Below are 22,822 nucleotides of genomic sequence, written 5' to 3'. Positions count from 1 at the left end.
TACCCGATCCGTCAGATGAACTAGCCCCAATTACCATTATCCCTGTACAATATAGATATGGATGTCAAATAAAAATAGCAACGACACGGAGTCGATAAAAAGAGGGGCTGCGCCGTAAATATAGTCAAGTTCTTTATCGAGTAGTACAACTTGAGCCTATGCCTAGGTGCAAGCACCCGCCCATAGGCTCGGGGCTACTCTTATCGAGAGTATTGTTCACCCTCCCGATAAGATACAAGAAAGAGGAAAAATTGTGGTGTCGATTAAAAGCAAGTTGAGCCTACACCCAAGTGCAAACACTTGGCTGTAGCCTCGGGGGCTACTCCCATCGGGAGCGCTGGTCGCGCACCCGATAGAAAAATAACTTCGACAGCATCTACGGCACTTAAGGTTTGTAGACTCAACTCGATTCTACGACTCGAGTGGAGCCTACTCCCATCGGGAGCACATGGATTTCATCAAGTTTTCCAGAAATATAGTTAAGTTCTTCATCGAGTAGTACAACTTGAGTCTATGCCTAAGTGCAAGCACTTGCCCATAGACTCGGGGGTTACTCCCATCGGGAGCGCTACCGCGCACCCGATAATTTCAAGAATCGTCGACATCATCTACGCTACACATGATCTACGACATGGACCTCGCCTTGTATTTCTTCGACTTCGGAAATGGTTATGCTTGGAGTTTCTACGCAAGTCTTCGACTTCCCTATAAACTCGGGGCTATCGACATGGGCATACCCTTCGGGTACCCATTATTAGTATACCTGGCTCGGCCCAATATGGAGAAGTCCTAATATGGAGAAGGCCCAACAAGGCAACCCGAAGAAGTAGTCGACTAGGACTCTTGTAAAACCCTAGGTCAGGTTGCATATATAAAGCTAGCCAGGGCACCCGAAAGAGGAGACCAACAGATAGACAGAATATAGACAACATAGCTTCGCCTATGGCGGCACCATGTAAACATATTATGCTCATATACTGGATTGCTAGCAGCACGTAGGGATCCTCCACCGAGGGGACCTGAAGCTGGGTACGTCGTGTGCCTAATCTCGTCCCTGGAATCTCCATCATCGCTCTCTCCCAAAACCCTAGTCTACAATATGTAGGCATTGCCGAGGTGATCCCTCGTCATCGGGTGGTCTGCTCGGCTGAATGTAATATTCTGAGACGACCACTCGATATATTCAGGGATGTTCGCCATGATGCTTTCTGCCAGGTTGATTTCTCGAGTGAGCTTCTTCATTTCTCTTCTTGAAACTCCTGTCCTGTGGATCATACTCATCTGCCCACGTGGTGGTGGGAATGCCTCGTTGGGTTGGTGAGGTTGAGCCTGCTGGACCTGATGCTGTGGTGGGGGAGGTGGTGGTGGTGGTGGTGGTAGCGGTTGCTGTCCTCCCTGCTGGATGAGTTTGTGCATGTCAATGAACTGCCGACAGTCCCTGAGCAAATGGCTTGACTTCGTTTTGCCGTCCTTAGAATCGGTATACGAGTGCAAGTAACAGATAGCGTTGATCTGCTCAGCGTAAGGCAATTCGGGAGTCCTCTGCTGCCGCGGTTTATAATTGCCACGGTTCCCAGAGTTGCTCCGATTGCCGTCCTGTCGATCGTCTCTTCTATCGTCATATCGGTCGTCCTGCCGATCGGAGTATCCTGCAGCCACCAAGTTGTTGTCATCATAGCTGCGGTTCTTTCTTCTCTTGTGACGATCCCTTCGTCCACCCGAATCGTGCTTCGGCTGATCGTCATCCTCGTCGTCACTACGCTGTCGCGGCTTTCGTACGTTGTCCTCGCCATCAGCCCAGTTGTTGGCGATTTCCATTAACTTGGTTATGGTTTTTGGCTTTTTGCGTCCGAGTTCTTCTATGTAGCTTTCACGTCGGATGCCATCGCTGACGGCGTCGATCGCTCTGTCGACAGATACATCTTCGGCAGCGTTTAGGAGTTTGGTGAATCTCCCGATGTATGCGCGCATTGATTCCTTCTGCTTTTGTTGGCAATGTCGTAACTCTTCGATCCCGACGGGCCTTTTGTACGTTGCTTGGAAATTGGCAACGAAAGCGTCTACTAGGTCGTCCCATGATTTGATGGAACCCTTCGGCAGACCCCTTAACCAGGCTCGCGCTGAATCCTTTAGGTAGAGCTGCAAGCACTGCATTGCTGCTATCTGGTTCCCCTTATGCAGAATCACAGTCTGCAGATAGTCGTCTATCCATGACCTTGGCTCCTGCTGCCCATCGTATTTGGTAGCGTCAGTAGGGGTGGGTTTGAACTTCCTGGGTGGCATCGCCTCATGGATTTTGTAACTTAAACAATCGGCTCCCCTGAGCTCGTCATCGTTCTCCTGACTCTCATCCGAAGAATCACTATCATACTCCTCCCTGGCGGCGCGTCGTCGCCTTGCTTTGTCGATCCTGCTCTGAGTGATTTCGTCCCGAGCATCTCTCGCATGATGCTTTGAGCCACTAGCCTGCAATGTGGCCTTTTCCTTCCGCGGCACTAGATTATCTCCCAATATTGCGAGACTTTCTAGGGCACCTCGGTGGGCTTGAGCCATAGAACCTTCAGGGCGCTGGTTGATGAGGTATGCAGCGAGGTTGGCGGTTGCTCCTGCGACGGGTTTTGGCCGTGGCATACCCGCGGTGTCCGTGGTCATAAAGGACTTGGTCAGGTTTGATGTTATTTCTCTAGCATCGTCTTCCGACAACCTAGATAGTCTTGATCGATGCTTGCCTGCCCCTTGAGTGCTTCGAGAGGTGCTTCCTTGCGAGCCTCTTCGTCGTTCGCTAGATCGGTCTGCCGCAGATAGGCGTCTCTCGAGGGTGGTTTGTTCCTTGAATAATCGTTCCCGGTTTTTCTCTAAAATAGAGCGGTAAGCATTGAGGGTGCCAACCGTGGTTCTCGCCGGGAGCGATGTGTTGTTAAGCACGGCTGCTTTGGCTGCTGCCCACTCCTCTTCTGCGATGGTGTGGTCGCTGTTGTTGTTGCTGGCGCTGTTCTCAAAACTAGCTCGCCTGCTGGAACGGGGGGTGCGATCTCCGTCTCCCCTGTTAGCAACGTAAACTTGATGGTGTGCCGCTCCTCGGGTGACACCTCGGATGATGCTGTCGACGCTGTCCTCTCCCGATGAATACTGGGCATTGCAGATGAACGGTGTGTCGCTCGATCCCAGCCCGTGCCTGGTGTCGCAGTTCAAGCAGTAGTACGAGGTTAATTCTGAAGATGCGGGATTGTCGGATCCAACCGACATGGACGACGTTGAACGGGGAGTCGAGGGTGCGGGCGAACTCGTCGAGCCGGTCAGACCAGCCGAAAGGTCGAGTGATGATGACGCGCTTGGACTCGTTGATCCGGAGATGGGCGATTCCAGCAGCCGAAGGATTCCTTCTGACTTGACGTTGTAGTGGACGCTCCCGAAGGTCATCTCCATGTTGCCCTGCAGATCGGAGAAGGTCGAACGGGACGAGTCGCTGTGCGGGGTGAACTCATAGGAGCCGAAGCGAATCGGGCTCCCCAATTTCGGCGATGATGGTGTTGACGAAGTCGCCGACGACATGACGGGCTCTGCCGATGTCCGATCTTGTGCCGACAGGGTTCCCACAGACGGCGCCAATTGTCGAGGGTACTCCTCGGCAATGCCCTCCGATTGGGGCTTAGGGTTGACGGAATCCTGCAAGCTGAAACGAGACATCGATTCACAGACAAGCGGGGAGAGCGATTTACCCAGGTTCGGGGCCCTCGATGAGGTAAAACCCTTACGTCCTGCCTATCTGTTCTTGATTATGAAGATATTGGGTTACAATGGGGTGCCGAATAGTTCGGCTGAGATCTCGTCGAGAGGCTAAGTGCTATGATGACCTAGCTCTAGACTTTTTGGTGGCCTAGATTGCTAAGATTGATTGTGTCTCTCGGCAGCCCCTCTCCTGGTCTTTATATAGGAGGCCAGGTCTCAAGAGGTCTAACCGTGTACGACTAGGTTTACAGTAGTTTTAAATCTAATCTTCCCTTGTTCGGTTGCTTCCTTGCCTTGCCCGTCAAGGAATCTTCTGGTGCGCTATCCAAACGGCCCGTCTTGCCTCCAAGTGCCTTCATGGGCCTCCAACTAGACAATACGGGATAGGGCAATGTCGGTTACCCGAAGGGTAATGCCCACGTCAAGGGCCATGGGCATGTGAAGGACTCCGCCAAGATTGTGTGCTTCAAGTGCAAGATTGAAGGACATCATGTTAGATCGTGCCCCTTGAAGAAGAAGCCACTTGGCGAGAAGAAACAAGGGAAGCGACCTCAAGATGGAGCTCATGGTCTACCTCAAGGCCAAGCTCAAGGTCTACCTCAACTTGAAGAAAGGCCGCTACCCAAGAAGGATCAAGCCAAGTCTCCCGTTGTGGAGAAATCAAGTGAGAAGAAGGAGAAGAGAAGAACATGCTACATATGCCGTGAGAAGGGCCACATCTCCTCCTTTTGCACTAGTGGTAACTCATCCAACCCTATCTTGATCGGTGGTGCTTATTCTCTTTGCAAGTATAAGGTTGGAAATGTGTTTGACAAATATATGGGAACTCAATGTGGTTTCTCAAAAGGATCATTTGGGTTGCCAAGCCTATTGTGACTAACTTCTTAGGACCCAACTTGGTTGGGGACCAACAAGCCAAAATTTGATCAATAGGTATTATGGAGGGCATGGAGACTTGACTAGTTCATGAAGACTTAGGGGATCTTCATCATTCTTACTTCCTCAAGTCAAGTTGTATCCCTTTCATCCTTTACCCATGCTCCTCCTTGCGGTAACAAGTCCTCAACTCCTTTACATTGAAAGTTACTCGCTCCCCTTTTTACATGTGTTGGTTTTGTACCTTGCATGTGGTTGTGTATGTTGTGCCTCCTACTTGCTTATCTTGCTTGCTTGCTTATATATGTTGGGTGGCACATCATGTGCAATCATTCTTGTTGAGCCTATTGCATCTTGTTGATATCTTAGTTGTTGGCTCGTGTGAGAAAATTAATGGACTATCCCATTTTGGGGGAGTGATATGCTTTGTGCATCTCACAATCTTAAAATGTGCGACATGATGAATTAAAATTCTATAATGTCCATTAATTATCTCACTTGGTTCTTATTTGCCTCTTGCACGAAAAATGTCTTTATCACATTATGGGGGAGTATTATGCTTTGTGCATCTTACAAGCCTAGAAAATGAGAACATTTGAGGTTGTGTCACATAGGATTGATGTTATAGATTATCTTGTTCCTATGTGACATGTGTGCTCAAACAAATCCCACTTTACCATATGCCTTCTTTGTTGTGAAGATAATCTTGGACATACTCACAAACTACCATATGGATACTTCCTAAACACCTCTTGTCCTTGGACAATTGGTAATAAATTGTGTGGTATTGTTCCGGATCATCCTCACACTTGGCTCATGTGCTCAATTGATTCATTTCTTGCCAAGAATTTGTCCTTGTGGGTTAGACTCCCATATGTCTTCCTTGCTTCTTTTGGATCTCCTTTTTCCACTTGAACCTTGTTAGTGTTTTGATAAACATGGTTGAGCAATAATCCCGCATTTTGCATTTTGTATTCAAATGCAAAATTCTAAATAGTGCACTAATCTTGGGGGAGCTCTCCTATGTTTTCTAGAACACTCCCTTGTTTCAAGAATTTGACCTTGGAAGACAAACCTTTTCTTTTCGGTACTTTTGTGCCATCATGAAAAGCGTTGAGGGTTTGGTTTATTTGGAACCTTGCTTTCTTTGGTAGTTGGTTATCTCATTACTTGATTTTTGGTTTTACTTTCCTATAATGAGATAGGTCCTTGAGCATGCTTGTTTTGGATATCTTGCTCTATCTCTCTTGTACCTATCTTGTGTGTGCATGTTTCTTTGTGGATAAACATCTTCGTGATGTTGTCCACTTAGAGAAACTTATACACATAAGAGATGGTGCATATCTTTTGATATCCCTCTTTGTTGGAGTCCATTCCTTTATTCTTATTTGACTTGTTAATGACTCCACAAAGATCTTGGTCATGAGTGCTTGTTTTATCCTATTTGCATCTTCACGCACTCATACTTGATTATGGCACAAGCTTCATTTTTTACTTGCCTCTTATTAAGCTTGTGTTTCTTTTTGGGACATTGGATTGCTTGCTTCATTTGTCGAAGCTTTCTCACCTTCTTATCCTCTTGCAATCTTTGATCCTCAATATAGTTTGATTTCCTCCGAATATTCGTCATTGAATATGTGCATTTGATTTCACTCACAATTATGAGAAATGCACAACTTATGGAGGAACGCTCACTATATTGGCCTTCTAAACCTTTCGTCCATTTCGGCAATCAATGCCAATGGGGGAGAAGTTTGGAGGGTTTAAGGGAATTGCTTTTGTTGGTTCTTAAGCATTTGCCTTTCATGCCTTGCATTTGTTGCTTTGCATGGTTGAATATTTAGAGGATACTCCGCTAGGCTTTCATTGCCGGTATATGCAATGAATTTCAAGTTCATTCACACATGCATATATTATGGGGGATTTTTTCTAAATATTCAACTTGGGTTGTTCGTTAAATTCCACATTTAAACCCTCTCAAAGAGATTGTCATCAATTACCAAATTGGGGGAGATTGTAAGAACATGTCCATTGCCCCATGTGTGGTTTTGGTAATTGATGACAATCCCTATGGACTAACGGTTGCATTGAGAATCAATCTTAGGACGTGTCCATAGCCATTTGATGGTCTCAAGGTTGCTATATGGAGAAGATCGAGGACAATGAGGAAGACGGATGAAGACGGTGTCGAAGAGAGAAGAAGACGGTGTAGAAGATGAAGAGAGACGAAGACGGCGTACAAGATGGATGAATACGGTGGCGTGTATGTTGGAGGAAGATGGTGGCACGTAAAAGGTTGATGAGGATGAAGACGGAGCTTGCCGACTCGAGAGGAAGAGGAACGCGCAAGGATAAGGTTTGTGCTCGATAGGATAGTGAGTCGCATCAACGGAGAGAGCTCAAACCTTGCATGCATTGCATCGTGTTTCTTGGTTCTTCTTGGTTCTTATCCATGAAACGGATTCCGGTTGCATCGCATGTTGCATATGCGAGGGTGATGATTTTCCCGATATACCATATTGAGAGGTTACACCTCTATGACCATGAGAGAATCATCATCCACTCTTTTCCATGATTTCATCATGTGAGAAGGTAGCTCTTGTCGCCCTCTTTCCAACAAAATTGGTTTCACCTCAATCGGAGTTTCCTAGCTCAAGTTATGCTTTTTACCGTTGCCTCTTATTTGATAAAGAAAAGATAAAAGAAAGGTGGAGCGGTACTACCGGGGCCAGTACCGGCCCAGTAACGTAACAGGCTCTAAGAGCCCCTGGACCCTGGCCGGTACCGAACCGGTATCGGGCCCGGTAGTACCGGCCGGCCCGCTTCCTTTTTTTCTTTCTTTTCCACAGCTGCTTCTTCCTCAATGGGCCGCCGCCCCACTCCCACTCTCCGGCCCAGCTTGCCCTGCTGCCTCCGCTGCCCGCAGTGGGCCGCCCCGCCTTGGGCCGCTGCTGGCCCAGCCGCTGCCGCTCGCTGCCGCCAGGCCTCGCTCGCCCACACGCGCTCGCTCCCGCTCGCCTCGAGGATCGAGGCGTTGACTTGCGGGGGAGAGCGGGGCTCGATCCCCACGCACACGCGCGCGCCTGGCCCCAGCTCACTCCCGCCCACGCCGCGCATGCTGCCTGCTGCCTGCTTCGCTGCGCTGCTGGCTGCTGCGCTGCATGCCTGCTCTACACTGCTGCTGCTGCTGCTCCTTGGCCCCACACGTTGTTGTATTCACACTGCCGCCGGCCGCATGCTCTGTTTTTCCTGCTTCTCTCTTCTGCTTTTTCTCAAGATCTAGACACAAGCGGTAGTACCGCTCCGCAGAGCGGTACTACCGGTTTTGGGCCGATTTTCAGATCTGGTTTTTTTGGGAAAAGCGCTAGTACCGCTTTGACAAGCGGTAGTACCGGTTTGCGCGAATCTGACCGTTTTTCTCAGACCCTATTTATACCTCTCTTCCACCTCCGACCCAAACACTTCTTCCCCATCATTCTCTCTCCTCCATTGTTGAGCTTGAGTTGTTTCTTCCTCCTCTTGATCCCCCCACTATTTTTTGCATATTTTTGGGGGAAAGGAGAGAGGAGATCTAGATCTAGAGCTTCACCAATTGAATCCCTCTCCAAGTGAGGGGATCTTGCTAGATCTAGGTCTTGGAGTTATTTGGTGTTTCTCCACATATTTGTTCTTCCTCCCTTATTCCCCCAATAGCTTTTGTAGCTTTGTTGGAATTTGGGAGAGAAGAACTTGGGCATCTTAGTGGTGTTCTTAGCCATTGCATTAGGTGCATCGGTTTTGGTTCTCTCCGGGGTTTCGATCTCGTAGAGGGCATGTTGACCTTAGTGGTGTTGTTGCCTTAGTGGCCTTGTAGCCTTTGTGGCCTTGTCATCTTTGTGGCGTTGTAGCCTTTGTGGCGTTGTTGCCTTTGTGGAGTGTATTAGCCTTTGTGGTTTTGGAGCCGGTTGTGGCGCGTTGGTGTCTTGGTGGCTTTGTTGCCGGTGTGACGTGTTGTAGCCTCTTGTGGCCTTGTACTTGAGAGCCTTCGTGTTGTGGAGTTGCCTCAAGCTTGATACTTGGGAGTTTGCCCAAGCTTGTACGGGTTCGGTGACCACCCTCAAGGGTCCCTTAGTGGATCGAGGCTTTGCCCCTTGGAGGAAAGGCTCGAGGAGAATACGGTGGCCCTAGTGGCTCATTGGAGTGCCTCGTGCCTCCACACCGCTCCAACGGAGACGTAGCACCCTTGGGTGTGAACTTCGGGATACATCGTCGTCTCCTCGTGCACCGGTTACTTCTCAACCCAAGCTCCTTTACCTATGCGCTTTACTTTGTGATACCTATCATGTTTGATGCTATACCTATCTTGTTATCACCTTGTTGCTCATCATGCTAGCATAGGTTGTTGGTGCTCTTAGGCAAACCCCTGGTTGATAGGCTTTGAGCTAAACTAGTAAACACTTAGTAGTTTTATTCCGTCTAGTTTAGCTCTCAAGTAGAAGTTTTTATACACCGCCTATTCACTCCCCCTCTAGGCGACGTCCTAGTACATTCATCTTCCATACCATTTTGATTAAGTTGCATTGAAAGAATATTGTTAACATCAACTGACCATTTGTTTTCCCTCAAAACTGCTCATCTCATTCACCCATGTGTGGTTCAATCCTCTCATCAACATGCTCTAGTAAAATTCTTCCTTTCGGTGCGAAGATTTTCCTATTAGGACTAAGATGCACCCAAGAATCTCACCAAATATTTATTTGTCACCCGTCACAAACTGTTCAGATAGCCCCTTTTAGAAAGTTTGTAACCCTGCCATGATACTATGTCATGTAAAGGAAGACCCCCTTTTCAGATTTGCTTCTAAAATCCTCCAATCGGAATACTTGCTTCTTAGCACTCTAACACATAAACTGTCTGGTTTGTATCAAAGTTCAAGCACAATGCCCGGTTTGTATGCTGGGACCAGAAGATATAAGGCATCTACTCTTTAGTTGTGCTAGAGCAACTCAGGTCTGGCGAGAACTTGGTCTGGTATTCATGATTGAACATACTATGATGATTGATAGATCGGGCTCAGTGGTTCTAGAGCATATCTTATGCTCCCCATATTCAAATGTGCCATCACGGGATAAAGTGAAATTACATGAACTGGTGGCGGTTGGATGCTAGTATATATGGTGGCAAAGAAGGGGGATAGTAAAAGGACAACATGTCAGCCCCTCTAAAAATTCAGCTTTTGCAATTACGGTTATGGCAGCGAATTATGGGGTGGTCCAGCATAATGCAGTGGAAAAGGATGTGAAGTGGACAAGGCCACCAAGGAGATATCGAAAGTTGAATGTTGATGCTTCATATCACCATCATGGATCTGGAGCGGCGGGAATTGTGCTATGTGACGACAAGGGCGAGGCCATCGCTGGCAAAGCTTGTCTGCTGGATAATATGATGAGTGTTGCAACTGCGGAAGCAACGGCCCTTTTGAGAGGCCTAGAATTCCTTGAACAGATTGGTTGTTCTTCGGCCCATATTGAATCGGACTCTCTGGAATTGATTCAGGCATGCAATAGAGATACGGAAGTCTGGAGTCCATACACTGCCATGTTGGCGGATTGTCAGAAGGCGAGCAGGATGGACTTGGTGATCTTCCAACACTGTCTCCTGGATACAAATATGGTGGCCCATAATTTAGCCAAGGTTGCTTATGAGACGAAAGTTAATATTTTTTGGGGGGGATAGGCCTCCTGATTTCATAATAGCTGATCTCTTAGAGGTTGTAACTATTTCTTGATTTTGGAATAGCAAATTCAAGACACACTTTTTTCCTTACTAGGATACCTAAGATATTTTCCCTCATAAAAAACTGTCTGGTTTTGTAATTAATCTTCACATGTGTTTTGCAAGCATAGCTTTATTAAAATAACGTGGATATCTAAATCACATGCCTCCTTTATTTTTTTGGTACACAAAGTTTTCACCACTCAAACCAATACATCTTCTTTTTTCGCAACCCACCAACATTGAGAAACTTTTGCATGTTTTCTTCGGGATAAATAAAATACAGAGATGGCATAAGTTAGAGTTGCTTGAGCAAGAGCTTTTAGTTTCACCTAATTTCCTTCCATAGATATGGGCTTTATACTACCATGATTAATATAGATCGGTAGATTTTTGGGGGAAAAACATGTGTGGCATCGACGTGTCCACTTCCATGTACGTCACGGGGCCCCACCTCACGTGAAGACTCTTCCCCAAATGGCCAAATGACACCGTGCGTGCTCGGGCAAAGGAAAAGTAGTGCAAAACCATGCGCTGGCGTACGAGTACGAGCAGCGTACGTCTACCGCTCGCCCTATAGATTAGCCTATCATTCGTTGTTCTTTCCTCCCGATCGACCAGTGTACAGTGTTACACACTACGCGCCTACGCCCTCGCGCAGTGCTCTCGCCTGAACTCCACATGGCTCAAGAGGCCGTGGTAGCCAACGGCGCCGGCGGCCGGACGAAGCCGCACGCGGTGGTGATCCCGTACCCGCTGCAGGGCCACGTCATCCCGGCGGCGCACCTCGCGCTGCGTCTGGCTGCTCGGGGCTTCGCCGTCACGTTCGTCAACACGGAGTCCGTGCACCAGCAGACGGCCGGCGCCCTCGGCCTCGGCGTCGACCGGCGCGGACGTGCGGTACGAGCTGGTGAGCGACGGCTTCCCGCTGGGGTTCGACCGGTCGCTGAACCACGACCAGTTCATGGAGGGCGTGCTGCACGTGCTCCCGGCGCACGTGGAGGAGCTGCTCCGCCGCCTCGTCGTCGACCCGGACCTCCACGTGCCTCGTCGTCGACACATTCTTCGTCTGGCCGGCGACGCTGGCCAGAAAGCTGGGCGTGCCGTACGTGTCCTTCTGGACGGAGCCGGCGCTCATCTTCGCCCTCTACTACCACATGGACCTGCTCACCAAGCACGGCCACTTCAAATGCAAAGGTACGTAAAAAGTGACGAGGCATGCAACCATGGCGTTGCAAATCGTTCCTTCTTTTTCTGCGTAATATCACGTTAGCTGATTCAAGTAATTAGAACGAAGGGTCTCTCGGAGCGTCAATCGTAGGATCACAAATTCGCAAATGGCTTCTTGATCACAGCTGCTTCCGTTTGGCCGTCGCTGTTAAGGGTCGGGACATGTGTTCGGTGTTCCTCCCGGGCGTCCACAAACTTACAAAAGCCTGATGAAATTGGCCCCCAGTAGATGGAGGCAGCACGATGCCATTTCGTTTTCTTTGTTGGCTTCTTCCGTGTACAAGGAATTCCGTTTCAGACCAACCGGGTTGGTCCAGGGGAGGAAAAGTATCTGACTACTCGCTGACATGGACATCGATAGCACTACCATGAAAAACGACGGCCCAAAAGGACAACCTGAGAAGGTAGAAGCCATCCATCAAGCAATCGTTGTAACGCCACTCTTCTTTTTCTTGTTTCTTAGATATTCTTTCACCTTCTGAATTTTGTCACCCGAAGTTTTCTCCGCCAGGAGGCAAGCAATCTCCTTACAAGCGCCAGGGATAGCCGCTTCCAAACCAGCAACTAAGTCACGAAGTCTCTAGAGATGGCCTCATAATTCAGGGCCAATGCACTTGTCTCGTCGACCTTGTCGCCAAGGAGGGTGTTGTGATCGATGGGTTGGGAGTTTGCGTTTGTAAGAGTTGCATGTTTTGGCGTGGCGTTAGAGTGTCGTGTTCAAGTGTTAGCTAATGTCGCTTTGTGGTCTACGTGGGTGTGTTGCTTGTGTGGGTTCGGTTCGGTTATTGTAGGTTTTCGCTCGGTTTTCTCTTAAAAACCGGATAACCTTTTCTTAATTAATGGATGAGGCAAAGCTTTTACCTTCACTTCAAAAAAAAAAAATAGCACTACCATGACGTCTCGAAAAAACTAACTACTCTCTCCATAATAAAAGAATATCTTAGCTTTATTAAAAAGAGAGCGTTGAGCGTCCCCGGGGATCAAATCCCCCGATCCCCCGGGTGGAGAAGGTGGCACGTGTCCTTTTTCTCATAAAACAATTCCAGAAAAAGATGAGAAGATGTTCCTCCTGCACATGGCGCTGCCACCTTTTACCCCGTCCCTGTTCCTCTGAGAGCCACAACCATCACCCAAAGCCGTCACGGACGTTTCCGGGGAACTCGATGCGGGCGTCGTTGGAGATACCGTCGACGGCGCTGCCGGCGAAACTCATTAAGTGTGTCGCTGGAGAAAAGGTCATGGGCGCCACCGGAGAACATCATTAAGGGCGTCGCCGGAGAGCTGATTAACATCTTCTCCCTGCGCCGCGCATCTCCTCCGCCGGCCACGGCGGTTGTTGGAGAAACCCGGCATGACATTGCCGGTAAAGCAGCAACGCTATTGGCGTTTTGTACCAGCACCGCACCCCTCCGGTAGCAATGCCTCCACGCCACCCCGCCATGGGTAGCAACACCGTCGCGCGAAGTTAGCAATGCTGGTCGGCTCTTGCAGCAAAACCTGCCGCCATTGTAGCAAGGTCAGCCGTCCCTTGTAGCAGCGCCGCCACGCCATGGTAGCAAAGCCCGTCGACCTTTGTAGCAAGGCCGAAACTCACTTGTAGCAAGTATGCCCACCGCCGGGAGCAATGGCGTCCGCCGCGCCATGGTAGCAAAGCCCGTCGCTCTTTGTAGCAAGGCTGATACCCCCTTGTAGCAAGCATGTTCGCCGCCGGGAGCAACGGTGTCTGCCGCTGCGAGCAACGCGGACCTCCCACCGCCTATGGAGATGTGCGCAGTATGGAGTCACGTGGGCGCGTAGGATTCACCGGGTGTGCGTGGGTGTGCGGCCTCCGGTCGATCTGCCGACCAGGTCGGCATAGAGGAGCTCCCGGCCACGCTCCCCTTCTCTTATGCATGACGGGTCGTGGGCCTTTGGATAGATAAGGAAGGGATACGATCCATTTAGAAGAAGAGCAACTAGCAAATTTACAAAATAGATCCCACAGTATTGCGAAATCAAACGGATTGTCCTCCACATATCACGTTCACGAATTGACCTATGTAGCACGGGCGACGTTGGGTGAATCAAATCTATAGTCCTGATTTTTCTTCTTACAGATTGTTTTAAAAAGATTGGAGGTTTTTTTTTTAACACGAGTACAACGCATATGCTCACAAATACGCACGTACAAACACCTCTATGAACGCACGCACACCCTATTCATATGAATATCTTCTAGGAACTAAGCACGTATATCTTGAAATTGACGAAGTTACCACTGACGCCTCGCTGTTGACGGGCATGTCACCTACCACTAAAAGTATAGCGTCGATTAAATCTAGGTAGATGCAACCCATGCTAAATCTAGGACTTGAATTTGAAAGGATAGATCAGAATATTATCCTAGAATTTACCATTTTTTCTCCTCCAAATTCTCTCCTCAACTCTAAAAATTTCCCACTTCTTTGTGAGCTTCACGATTTGAAAGAGGAAAGAGAACAGCAGTATGGAAGCACGAGCGCACGGCACCACAACGACTCAAGCTCCGCCAGCGCTCCGCGCAATGATGCGAGCAGCCGCAGACGGGCTCTCTCGTTGGCCTCCACAGACGGGCTCAGAAGTTGAACCATATGGATACTGCCGTACATTGTGCAACAGTGCAATTCATCGACGCTACATTTTTTCGATAAAGGATGCTTTATTACTTTTGAAAAGCAATTACATCCAACCTCTGCAAAACCAGGATGCACACAGCCGTTTAAGTATCTCAAGTTAAAATATGTAAAAAATATGCGAAATACATATCGCAACGATGAATTATATAACGCCTAAGGGGTGAGTGGGGCTTCAATCCGTAGACTATTCTGCCACCCATGTAGGGAAAAAGTATCCCTCGTCGTAGCCTCCAACCGTGTACAGACCTCCGTAAATAGGTCTCGGTTCTCCATTCGCTGAAGAGGTAACCACAAACGGAAAATATCTGTACATCTGTAGATGATCTGCAACAAAGACCATTTTTTTCGTTAAAAATCTTGTCATTTCTACTCAGCCAAAGCGTGCAGATAACTGCTAGCGTCTCCATCCTAAGAAGCAACTTGAACTTTGAATCTATACCGTGAAGCCAATTGCCAAAGACATTGGCCATACTAGTCGGAGGATACAGGGTAGACGCTACTTGGATGACAGACCAAATAGATCTCGCAAATTGGCACTGGAAGAAAAGGTGTTTAATGGTTTCATCATGATGACAAAAAATACACCGTGTACTTCCGTGCCAGTTCCGCTTAACAAGATTATCATTGGTGAGAATAACTCCTCGATGAAGATACCATCCAAAAAAAAAAAATTAAAAGGTATCTTCATCTTCCAAATTTTCTTAGATCGTACATTCCTTTTTCTTCTAAAGGCCTGCAAACCATGGTTCAGTCGGTGCATAGATTGCTCGGTTTCAGTGGATACATTTTCGGAAGAATGTATCTTATGCAACCATTAAATGGTGCAATCGGCGTCCACGTAAAATACACTTGCAAAGAATCGTAGGTCTTTTTTATAGCAATTTACCATATATTTATGGTGCACTTCAATTATCTCGCAAAATTTCAAATCAACATTTGGAACATATCTTGAGAAACGAAAAATGCAAATTTAGATCTCCTAATATTAATGGGCTCACTTCACAGCCCAACTTGAAATAGGTAGTATTCATCATGTGATTTCCCCTTTTTGATTCTGGAGCTCTGAGCAGCATTTGAAATTAAATTTTCATGGTGTGGCAGATATATATTGTGTCCACGTGGTAAACAATTCCTGAAATTTTAATACAAAATTTTTCATGCATCTTTTAATACGGTGCACATGTTGCACCAATTTGATGGGTGCATATGATACTTAGCTTCGGTCGGTAACACATAGAGCAGCCACGAGATTGGAGAAGGGGTGAGTAGCACAACCACATGAAGGATGTCCTCCACCGCTATCGATAGGTGCTGACCGGACGCAACAACAGGAATGGACCATGCCACTCCTCGAAAGGGCCCTAAAGTCTCCATTGCCACACTAGTGCACGTAGGCCTACGCCGCTACCCTGCTGTTTGGCACCATAGGTTCGGTCGGGCCCATTCAGGCCCACGAAGGTCCCGTCCCCACACCACAACAGGCGCAATGTCGTTAGCACCACCCTCGTCACATACCGCTCGTAAAACCAACCAAAGGCCAAGCCCGACTCGCACTAACCCAGATCGGGCCCAAAAGGCCTATATCTGGGTTGCAGGGCACCTTCGGCCAGGGTCTACCCAACCACTGTTGCCAGTCGTGACCAACTAGTAGCTCCACTACACTGCAACCACCGAGTCGCTGACGGGAACGCCGCTGCCTCGCCAGACAAGCGCCGCCGAGGAGCACCTCCTGGAGCTAGCTTGCCCACCGTGTCGTCCAACACCGAGAGGGGAAATTCCACACACCAACGACGGTGGGGGACGGAAGGGGGACCGGGGCGACTGGATGGAAAGCGTAATCCGGCCACCGCGGGGGACGGCGCGGGTCGCAATAGGAGAAAGGTTTTCCGTCACTTTGACGAATATCACAATATAAGAGCATCTCCAGTCGCGTCCCCCAAACCGTCCCCCAAAGGGATTTGGGGCGCGCCGGACAGAAAATGCATTCCAGCCGCGTCCCCCAAAGCCCTTTTTTGTCCGGCGCGGCCCGATACGGTGTCCGGCGCCCGAGCCCGTCCCCGTCCCACGGGGACGCTCCGGGGACGCCGGACACAACGAAAGCGAGGCGAGGAGTGGCGGGGCCGACCCGTCGGCGGCACGATTAATTTTAACCTAACCGTCGCCTACCTCGCGACGGAAGTTATTCGCGCGCGGTGACACACGGCGGCATCTTTGCCTTAATGGCGACGGAGGGGCAGGCGAGACGTCTCGTCGGTGCCGCGCGGCCTCCACGCGTCGCCGGCGTTCGCACGCCACCGCCCGTTCCCGCGCGATCTTCCCGCCTCTTCTCGCCTCGTTCCCGCACTTTCTTCCCGACGCCGGCGTCTATAAAAGGTCTCCCGGCTCAACGGTAGCCACCACACCCCGCCGGCAACAAACACAGCCCTCGTCGCTCCACCGCCGTCTCCTCCACCACCAGTAGCAATGGCGAACCGCCCCGACGCCGGCCACTTCCTCCACCGCCGTCCCCTCCACTTGCGGTCCCGGGAACGCAGGTCGACACCGACCCCTCGGCAGCCGGCCCGGGAAGAGCGATGGCGTGCACACCGTCGCCAGCGGCGGGAGGCGATGCAGCAGCGAGGCCCGCCGGCAGCGGGAGGCGGCGCATGCGGTGGATCCGGCGGCGTTCGCGCCCATGGCCCCGCTGCCGGCGAGGCCGCGGTGGCAGCAGCGTGGCAGAGAGCAGCGAGACGCCACCGTTGCGGTGTCCGACGCCTCGACGAGACAGAGGCGCGACGGTGCCGGTACCGGGCGGAGATGGAGCAGCGGTGGGCCGACGAGCGCCGGCGCCGCCGCGGTGAGCGGGAGGCGCTGTACCGTGAACGGCGGGAGTCGATAGAGCGCCGGCGGCGGGAGTCGATCGAGCGCCAGCAGCAGCTGGCGACGGAGGAGCGTCATCGGCGGGAGGCGGCGCTGAGGGCGTTATGGGGGAGGCGGGCGGACGAGTCGGCGGCGGAGGACGCCGTGTTGGCGGCGGCGATGATGGAGGCGCCAACAGATGTGGAGGAGGAGGCGCCAATGGAGGAGGAGGAGGCCGAGGCGGAGGAGACCGAGGTGGAGGACGACGATGACGACGAGTTCGAGTGGTCCGACGACGACGGGCCGCACCCGGACGAGACGGCCGATCGGCAACGCGCGCTCGTCGAGTCCTTCGAGTCGGAGAAGAAGCTCCGGGACGACGCCCGTGCCCGCGAAGAGGCGCGGATTCGTCGCGCCGTCGAGCTCTCCCTCCGTGCGGCCCGGCGAGGGAGGGCGGAGGAGGACGCGCGGCGGGAGCGGCACCATCTGGCCACCGCCGAACGCAAGGAGAGGAGGCGCGCGCAGCAGAGCTGCGCCGTAGGGGAGGCGACGACGGGCGGGGCCGTCGAACGCACCGGCGGGCGGTCAGTAGTCTAGGTTTAGATGAAATCTAGCCGTTTTCATTCAAACTTTGTAATATATAATCAAAATTGAATGAAAACCTTTATTTTCGTGCACCAATATTCATTTGGGGGCGGCGTTTGGGGGACGCGGCTGGGGAGGGACGTCCTCCAAAGGCGGCACGAACAAAACACGTCCCCCAAACGCTAAATCCGGCGCGGTTTGGGAGACGGTTTGGGGGACGCGACTGAAGATGCTCTAAGATCTGTCTTAATTTAAGCGTTGTTAAGACGCGAATCTGCAGGAACGTGGCTCGGTGGCTGCTTGTATTTTATTTTCGGGAGCTGCTCGGTGGCTGCTTCCTCGATCATTATCAGCTTACCTCACCTGTGGACGCACAAGGTGCGCACCATGCGTCCATGCCAACACCTGTGTCATCACGCCATTCGTTTCGCCAAAGATAAATGCGAGTGCATGTGTTCCAAAGTGCTCAGCAGATTAGCTTTCAAGTGGGGAAAGAAAATCGCACCTTATTAAACAACCATGGGAAATTTGACTACACGTTGGTAACCAGCACCACTAGCTACTTCAAAGCGCCAGCAGCAGAAATCACACTGCGTCGCGACTGCGAAGCGATCGAATCGAAACTTTTTAACTCTGTAAAATAGAAAAGAAAATAATAGAAAATTTAAAAAATAAAATCTTTTGAGATTCCTATATGTTACGCAACCTACTATTAGGAAAAATTAAGAAATTCGAATTTTCACTTATTTTGCAAAAAAGGTTTGGAAAACGGTAAAACCACATTAACTTTTGCATACGACGTCGAAAAAAAGTATAATATATCAAAATCATCGTGGGAAAAAGTTACATCCGAATTCACCAGGGTTAACCCGGTTAGCCAATTTTTAGATTCTCAAAATTCCAAATAAAAATACGAAAGCAGGAAGATTTTAATTTTTGCTATAAATTACGGATTTTATTTTTTTATTTTCTAAAAAAATTAAATTATTAATTGCATTCTGCATAAAGATTACTATTACTTTTAACCAATTTTTAGATTTTCAAATTTTTAGGTTTTAGGTTTGGCAAAAAACAATATTTAAAAATTTAAAAAAAATTAAAAAATACAAATTAAAAAGTTAATGTTTATTTATTTATTCAAGTTCATTATTACATAATTACTTTTGTTTATTAAAAGAATTATTTGAAATTCAAACAATAAATAAATGTGACATCAACCAACATGTTAACAGGATTGATATGATACTAGTATCACATACATGCGCGCGAAGCACTTGGATGCGGGACGGAATGGAACTCGGGAGTTAAGCGCGCTAGTGTGGGATGGGTGACCGAGCGGGAAGTGTGACCACGAGTAAGTAATTTAACTAGAGATAATTGCAGTTAGACACTAAACTATGTAAATAACTGAAATATTAGAAATTCTGAAAAATAGAAAAAAAAGAGGGAGTGAAAAATAATTAGAAACCTAATTTTTTTTTTAACGAAATAGCCTTTAGTTCCGGTTTGTGTTCGTGTTATAAACCGGGACTAAAGGTCCTTCGCCCTGGCGCACGCCAACCGCCCACGTGGACGGGCCTTTAGTCGCGGTTCGTAAGGAACCGCGACTAAAGGGTGGGCCTTTAGTCGCACATATTTAATCTCGGTTGCGCAACCAGTATTAATGGAGGTTGTCAACCGGGATTAAAAGCTCTTTTTCTACGAGTGTGTCATCACGCCATTCGTTTCGCCAAAGATAAAGGCGCATGAATGTGTTCCAAAGTGCTCAGCAGATTAGCTTTCAAGCGGGGAAAGAAAATTGCACCTGATTAAACAACCATGGGAAATTTGACTACACGTTGGTAACCAACACCACTAGTTACTTCAAAGCGGCAGCAGAAGGAATCACACTGCGACTGCGAAGCGATCGAATCGGAACTTGGTAAGCCCGGCCGGCGGCGAAGCGATAGCGACGGATTGCATAACTAATTCCCGGCCGGTGTTGGAGTCTTGTGCTGTTGACGACGTTGCATTGGGTCAATAATATGGGCTACAAGGGGACGAGTGCCACACTTGACTACAAGGGAGATCGAGCAGAGGAAACAAAGGAATTAGCAAGCTAGGCTAGGAAGAAGGAAGGTGGTGATGGCGCAAGAGGGCGCCGGCGGCAAGGGCAAGCCGCACGCGGTGGTGGTGGTGTACCCGCTGCAGGGCCACATCATCCCCGTTACGCACCTCGCGCTGCGGCTGGCGGCGCGGGGCTTCGCCGTGACGGTCGTCAACACGGAGGCTGTGCACCACCAGACAGCGCGGGCGCTCGGCGTCGACCCGGCCGGGTACGACGTCTTCGCCGACGCGCGCGCGTCGGCCTCGCCGGAGACAATGGACGTGCGGTACGAGCTGGTGAGCGACGGCCTCCCCGTGGGGTTCGACCGGTCGCTGCAACACGACGAGTTTATGGGCGCGCTGCTCAAAGCCTTCTCCGGGAACGTCGAGGAGGTGCTCCGCCGCGTCGTCGTGGACCCGGCCGCGACGTGCCTTGTCACGGACACTTTCTTCGTGTGGCCTGCCACCCTGGCTAGGAAGCTCGGGATCGCGTACGTGTCCTTCTGGACGGAGCCCGCACTCATCTTCAACCTCTACTACCACGTCCACCTGCTCACCAAGAACGGCCACTTCGGATGCGACGGTGAACAGACGCCATGCCGACCTAGCTAGTAGATCTTATCCGCGCTCCAATTCTCTTAACCGTGCTTCAATAATGCTTTCGCCATGTAAAATAATACTAGCTGCAAAGTGTAAATTTGACTGACAATCCGTTTCGTCATGTGCTGTAGAGCCTCGGAAGGACACGATCACGTACATCCCAGGCGTGCCGGCGATCGAGCCGCACGAGCTCATGTCGTACCTCCAGGAGACGGATACCACCAGCGTGGTGCACCGCATCATCTTCAAGGCGTTCGAGGAGGCACGCGGCGCCGACTACGTCCTCTGCAACACCGTGGAGGAGCTGGAGCCGTCCACCATCGCTGCGCTCCGTGCCGAGAAGCCCTTCTATGCCGTTGGTCCCATCTTCCCCGCCGGATTCGCTCGTAGCGCCGTCGCCACCTCCATGTGGGCCGAGTCCGACTGCTCCAGCTGGCTGGACGCGCAGCCGGCGGGTTCCGTGCTCTACATATCCTTCGGCAGCTACGCGCATGTCACCAAGCAAGAGCTTCACGAGATTGCGGGCGGCGTCCTGGCGAGCGGCGCGAGGTTCCTGTGGGTGATGCGGCCGGACATCGTGAGCTCCGACGACCCAGACCCGCTGCCGGAGGGGTTCGCGGCGGCGTCCGCCGGGCGCGGGCTGGTGGTGCCGTGGTGCTGCCAGGTGGAGGTGCTCTCCCACGCCTCGGTGGGCGGCTTCCTGACACACTGCGGGTGGAACTCCGTGCTGGAGAGCGTGTGGGCGGGCGTGCCCATGCTGTGCTTCCCACTCCTCACCGACCAGTTCACCAATCGCCGGCTGGTCGTGCGCGAGTGGCGGGTCGGCGTGCCCATCGGTGATCGTGGCTCGGTGTTCACAGACGAGGTGAGGATGAGGATCGAGGGGGTCATGTCCGGGAAGGAGGGGGAGGAGCTCCGGCAGGCGGTGAAGAAGGTCAGGGCGACGCTTGAGGCTGCCGCGGCGCCCGGCGGGTCGTCACAACGGAGCTTCGACGAGTTCATCGACGAGTTAACGCGCCGTTGCGGCGGACGCTGAGTTCACCGAGCCAGTGGCCGTGGATGGAGCTTATATTCAGCTGTATGTATCAGTGTTTTGTCCACGCTTGGGTTTACTCTGTCCGGTGATATATAAGTACTCCACCATATAAGAACTCGAACCATGTGAACGGTCTACAATCTATACGTATCTATATACCGTATACTCTCTCCGCGAGAGAATAAATGTACTTCTACCTTATTCTAAATCAATCATTTCGAAATTTAGCCAATTTTATAGAAAAAATAAGTAACATTTATAATACTAAATTAATATCATGTGATCCGTCTATTATAACACTATAAATGTAACTTTAAATTACAAAACTATAAATCTATAATGCGTGTAATCTAAGCCGTTTTGGGGTACTGTGCCAACCATGGTTCCCACGTTTCCAACTAAGGAGAAGAAGTGGTACGTACCCAGGTGCTGCCGAGGGCCCCGTGAAAATTACATGGTTTTTCTTTATTTCCCTAGCAAAGCTTATTCAGGCCCTGAGAACCGCATCAAGAATAATCCATAGCATCACCTTTTTTTATAAAGGCCGAATTCATTACTTAAAGGGTTTAAGTATTACACTCGATATTTGCATAGCTAAAATGCATGTAGCCGCATTACAAAATGAACCTATCCAGGTATTAACGATACAAAGGAAAAAAAACACAAGACACAGCCTGGAACACTACAGAATCGAAGGAGCAATCCTGAGATTATGCCGCCACCCATGTAAGATAATAAAATCGTATTCTCCAACCGTGTACACACTTCTGTAAAGAGGTCGCGATCCTCCATACGCTGCAGCGGCGACTGATATAGGCATCCCATATGAGTCTGCCGAATAAGATAACCGGGGATAACTGAAGACCACGACCCGAAGTCTATGAAGCTCGGAAGCCCAACAAACATTGATGTGGAAAATAGATATATTAGGAAGTCTTGATGTAATACGAGAAGGACTCGTGTAAACCTTCCGAACATTGTAAACTTGTACGATACGAAAGTCTCGGCTCCACCTCCTATATAAAGGGGAGTCGAGGGAGAAAGGAAAGATCAAATCATTGTCAATATACACCCTAGTTTTTCATAATCGAGCACCTTTTCGGCTGAAATCTTCGAGATCTACTTGCCCTCTATTTTCCGCGAAACCGTAGTTTACAACTTGTAGGCATTGACAAGTTAATACCTTGTCAATTGGACCCGTCTGTGGGAATTGGAGGCGACAAGGAGCTGATCTCGATGGCACATTCAATATCAACGACATCATCAGTGGCAAGGAACGCGATGGAGGAGGTAAACAAGTCAAACATGATCTCGTCGATTTTTTTCCTCACCCTCCCGCCTGTTTTCATTCATATGACGATCTGGAGGAGTCGATGGAGATGACGTTCGGGAGCTTCCACTTCCGCGTCGGGAAAGAAGGATCGCATCGCCTGGC

General features: G+C 50.0%; 1 long non-coding RNA gene and 1 pseudogene across 1 annotated transcript; both read left to right on the top strand.

Moving 5' to 3' along the window:
• The first annotated feature begins 10,886 nt into the window (after positions 1 to 10,886).
• Positions 10,887 to 21,619, top strand: LOC124649116 (annotated as a pseudogene).
• On the top strand, positions 11,567 to 12,449 carry LOC124649118. Its single transcript, XR_006986535.1, has 2 exons — positions 11,567 to 11,993; positions 12,088 to 12,449. It is a non-coding gene; the product is annotated as an uncharacterized LOC124649118 (long non-coding RNA).
• Positions 21,620 to 22,822: the final 1,203 nt, after the last annotated feature.

The sequence above is a fragment of the Lolium rigidum genome, chromosome 4 (genome assembly GCF_022539505.1).
Source record: "Lolium rigidum isolate FL_2022 chromosome 4, APGP_CSIRO_Lrig_0.1, whole genome shotgun sequence".
Lineage (NCBI taxonomy): Eukaryota > Viridiplantae > Streptophyta > Magnoliopsida > Poales > Poaceae > Lolium > Lolium rigidum.
Note: the sequence above shows the minus strand (reverse complement) of the source record. Positions and strands in the feature narration are given on the sequence as shown.